The sequence below is a fragment of the Lactuca virosa genome, chromosome 3 (assembly GCF_052849685.1).
Source record: "Lactuca virosa cultivar CGN04683 chromosome 3, Lactuca_virosa_CGN04683_v6, whole genome shotgun sequence".
Lineage (NCBI taxonomy): Eukaryota > Viridiplantae > Streptophyta > Magnoliopsida > Asterales > Asteraceae > Lactuca > Lactuca virosa.
In genome coordinates this window covers 381,761,334-381,766,256 of record NC_136428.1, presented here as the reverse complement: position 1 = coordinate 381,766,256, position 4,923 = coordinate 381,761,334, and the positions used below count along the sequence as shown (strand labels likewise).

General features: G+C 32.2%; 1 long non-coding RNA gene across 7 annotated transcripts; it reads left to right on the top strand.

Annotated features, from left to right (window-relative positions):
* The first annotated feature begins 1,431 nt into the window (after positions 1-1,431).
* Positions 1,432-4,211, top strand: LOC145167695 (uncharacterized). 7 transcript variants are annotated; one of them, XR_013741361.1, is made up of 6 exons: positions 1,432-2,144; positions 2,254-2,321; positions 2,577-2,956; positions 3,049-3,119; positions 3,853-3,891; positions 3,982-4,211. It is a non-coding gene; the product is annotated as an uncharacterized LOC145167695 (long non-coding RNA). The 7 variants fall into 7 exon arrangements; XR_013741359.1 differs by lacking the exon at positions 2,254-2,321 and having other exon boundaries at positions 1,436-2,144; positions 2,577-2,762; positions 2,854-2,956; XR_013741358.1 differs by lacking the exon at positions 2,254-2,321 and having other exon boundaries at positions 1,437-2,144; positions 2,577-2,734; positions 2,845-2,956.
* Positions 4,212-4,923: the final 712 nt, after the last annotated feature.

Sequence of the window (4,923 nt, the reverse complement as noted above, 5' to 3'; positions counted from 1 at the left end):
AACCTCAAACATTTATTAGGTATAAATGTTATTGTGCAAGCTAATCCCTTCATAAGTACATTATCTTCAATTCTTAATATGCAAAACTTTGATGCATGAGGCCATTCCAACTACAAGGATCCATAAAAGTTACGAAGGGACACAATTAAAAAAAGCTTTAACAAAAGTTTCTCTAAATTAAGAGATTAACTTCTTGACAACACTAAAATACTATAATTTGTAAAATTTATATAAAAATATAAAAAATCGACATTATCCTTCTCCTATATATATATATATATATATATATATATATATATATATATATATATATATATATATATATATTTAAAAACTTTTGCCGAAATACCACAAATGACTCCAAGTATATCTAAAAAACAATGCTACAAAACATGCATTATCTCAAAAAACAATGCTACAAAACATGCTTCTTAGAACCTCATAAATCCACATATCTTATCAATATTTTTTCATTACTTTTTGAGTAAATTATAGAAATGGTCTTTGGTTAGATTTGTAGTTTTAGTCTTTAGATTTAAAAATTGATAAGTTGCATCCTTATGGTTTATGAATATTACAGCTTAGGTCCTTGTTTTATATAAAAAAATAACTTACCATTCCTTTTTCTTTTTCATTTTCTTTTCACAATTTATTATTATTATTATTATATATATACTAATTTTGAAGTGCGGGGTGAACAGTACCTTGCTGTGATTGGCTGATTTTTTTATTTTTTGTTTTTTTTCAGTTTTTTCTTTTAGCAGATTAGTGCCGTGCCGGTTTTGTCGTGAAACTTCGACGGGCCATAACTTCTTCGTTATAACTCGGATTTCGGCATTCTTTATATCTACGGAACCCTTGTAACATATTCTACAACTTGGTTAAGATTATTCCTTCTAAACAATCTTCCATCAAATACTCATTTTTGATGCTTATTGTCTCTAAATTGACTAGCCCGGATCTACGAGCATTACATATTTGAAGTTGGAAAATGAGAAGGAAGCTTCGGAGATCAAGAGAGAGCAAGTAGATCCAGAAGTCTTGGCACATTTCCTGCTTATTTGAGGTATAAAGCTGATACCTTGGCTATTCATTACTTAGATCTTCTTTTGGGGCTATTTTCTACCTTTTTCTAAGCTTTTGTACTCGGATTGGTGTGTGTATTTGGAGTTGTACTTCAGAACTGGAACCATTGAGGGTTCCCATGGCATAAAGGTGCCAACTTTATGGCCATGGGAGACCCATGCAACATATAAACCCCTTTCTGTGACCTTTTAAGCCAAAAACCCCATGCATGGACATCAAGTTCATAGCTTTACGTATAATATGGACCCTAGGATGTCAAATCTATGGTTTGGATGCATTTAGACCAAGTAAAATCGACTATATAGGTTGGGATAAAGAGGGACTCGGCGACTCGTTCATAGGACTCGGCGAGTCGGGACGTATTTTCTATCAAATCCTTTCTGTTAAAGGACGAGATGATAAGATTGAAGATCACTCAGTTGTCTAGGATCATTAGGGACCTGGAAATCATAGAACCGTCCATCGATCGATTTCACCCCCCGATTCATTGTTTTCTTCTCCATTTGTTCACTGTTTTCTCTAATTTCCAACCACCTTCGATATTTATTGTTTTTTTTCCTCCACCCAACCCTTCACCGCCTGAAATGTTTACATCGACTCCAATGGAAATATAGAATAGAGTATTTGATCAGATATATATTCTTCTTCGTTTTCGGCCACTCCCTCGCCGTTCCACATACCGACTGCTTCTTCTTTTGCTCTGATTTCCCTCCCCTGTATCGATTTTGAGAGTAACCACCACTGATTTTGGTTCGGTTCTTCTGTCTTTGCTTCCGTCGTTGAAATCTCCATCGGATGTTTCTGTTTTCTTTATCTCCTTTCCAATCATCAACCGACCATCCGGACCCGACGATTCTGTTTTGTTTTCGTACCACCTCCACTCATCACTCACATCCCACTTTGTCAACAGTAGTACCGCCGTCTCTCTTCCCTTGACCGAGTCGGGGTTAGCTTCTGAGTCCGGAATCCTCAAACTGTACCACGCTTATTCATCATCCGGATCGGCGTACGGGAAGGCAGTCTTCCAATTCCGCCTCCGTCCTTCCCTGCTGTTTCAGGTTCGTCTTTCAATCTTCATTAGGGTTTATGTATTGTTTCCTCCCCTGCTTCTGCTTCGTCTATACACAGACGAACCCTTTCTTATCTCTAAACTTTCTGCATAACTAGGGGTCACCGCATTTTCTTCCAACAATCCACGTAACCCTAAAACACCAATGACTTTGGATGCAAAACGGGTTACATTCTACCTCTATCTATATTCCCTGCAATTGCTCCATTATTCTTTTATCTTCATAGCTTGAAACTAATGGTTGTATGTGTATGTAATCTGATATCTGATTAGTATGTGTATGATATCATATGAATTTATGTGTGAGCTGATGTGTATGTGTGTCATCTAATTGAACATTTATGTGTAATCTGGTCTTTATATCTTCTTTGTATTTAAATTTTGTTCTTTTAATATTAATTCATTTACTTTGTTGGAACAGATTACTGCTTCACAGTTTGAAGCTCATGATGGATGGGCATCCAAACATCAACAGTGACAAATCAGATTTGTCTTTAAAATCCCCCGTTTGTAGTGTGTGTTTAATTGTATATGTTTCTGGGACTCATCGGTGTTTTAAATTGCATAACCATTTTCCTGGTATGTTGAAATGACTTACAGATCTAAGGTTTAAGCTAATGATGTATATTTTTGGATATTTTTTTGTATTTGTGTGTCTTTTTTGATATTTTCTTCCTAATTAAATCTAGCATCTGCAGGATTAGAGGACTCTTTCACTCTATACATTTCTCTTCAGTTGCCCTTATTCTTTAGCATCTGCAGGATTAGAGGACTCTTTCACTCTATACACAGTTCTTAAAGGTGTTGATTCCTCTTTGACTCTTTAGATTCTTTATGTGCATTACTCAAATGGTGTTTGTTTGTTATCTCAACACAAGACTTTGAAAAAGCAGATAATGATTTCATCTCCTCAGGACTAACAAGACTAACATCAGCCATGACTTTGGTCGTGGTGATTCTTATGGTAATCTCCTTAATAATAATTTTTTTTTTTTTTATTATTATTTTATTGTTGCATATAGTGTTTTTGTTTTTCTGAAAATGACTAATGAATTACATGGATTTCACTTTCATAGTTTCATATCCCTTATTTGGATCTTAAAACAGCTTCCAAATGAGAGGTTATTCTTGGCACACAAAATGGCCAACTTTTATGAAATTACTGTTGATGGGAGAGATAATAGGAGAAATTCGTAAAATTTCTATTCGAATTATCTGAATTCCCAGTATCTTTTGAAGGGTTGCAGGTGTAATATATTCGTTATTCTTTTAATTTAATCTTTTCTCAAAATAAGAAGTGAAGTTTGAGTATTCTTCCATTCCACCACTTAAGTAAATAACTATCAAGAACGAAGTAATCCTTTAACTTTGTTTAACGTCCCCCTTTTTGAGAAAGGAGAATAGGAACGAAAAAACTCGAAATACTTAATGGAATTTCCCTAGAAAAAAATAGTTGACATATTTAAGGTATTTTTCTCCTAATTTTATGTACGTTTCTTGTGAAAATAACTGATGGTTTTATTTCAATGTAGAATCTATGAAGGTGTTCTCAGGAATGGTGAATTCATAACAAATATTAATACGGGAAAGAAAATTAAAGTGAACTCTAGATGGTTTGATATATAAATGTGTTTAATGCAAGAAATAGCAACATACTTTTGTTTATTTGTTTATTATATTAACATTGTGACTGACAGGTACCCAAATTAGACCGGATGCATTCAGATTCTATGGAGGTAATTCCCATTAAAACTTTTTTACTTTCCATACATAAATAAATAGTTATGAATAATTTTGAATGTTTAATTATGGAAATTACCATTCAGGACAATGAAGAAGCTCATGCAAGTCAAATTGTAGCAGTGTTTGGTTTAATTATGGGAGTTACCATTCAGGTCATTCAGAATAGTCAACTAACATCCCCATATGAACCATAACAGTTATAAATAACCTATTGTTCGATCTTATTTGAAGTTGTTGTCCCAAAACATGAGTTATGAATATGTCTATTTACCATTTTAATAATATTCATGATTGCATTTTGTTGTTTTTTAAATATTTTATCCGAGTAGAATGGGTTTGTTTGGTCTTTAGATCTTTTATCATCGTTGAAATTCTGTAATTTTCCTTTTTTGCCCCTTTGTAAACCAAATTAATGTCTCTGCAGAAACTTAAATTTCACATTTTGACCCTACACAGGTTTTCTTGCCGGATCCAACCCCCGCTTTTCCCTAGTTATTATTATTATATAACAATTTTATTTGTTCTTTATTTTAATAGAATTTGTATAGATTTATTATAGAATTATTTTTATATTTTTAAATTAATTATCTAAATTATATATCATTCGTTTATGTGTTTTATTTTTTTTTTCTTCAGCTTTAAGAGGTTTCATTGTTACTTTTTAAACAAATAATCTTAAGTATTAGGACAAACAACTATCATATCATCTTAACAATTATCCAAATAACAACTATATTTTAACAACTATTTGTTAAAATAATAATCTTAAATAAAATCCACCGTTTGTTAATACTCATTAAGTATATATTGTCTGAAATAATAAAAAAATTCCCCTCATATTTTAATTTGAATCCTATTTCTTTTATTAAAATAAATACGAGGGGAATTTTTTACTATTCCATACAATATATACTTAGTGAGTATTAACAAGCGGTAACTTTTATTTAAGATTATTCTTTTAACAAATAGTTATTAAAATATAGTTGTTATTTCGATAGTTTTTATGACTGTATGCTAGTTGTTTA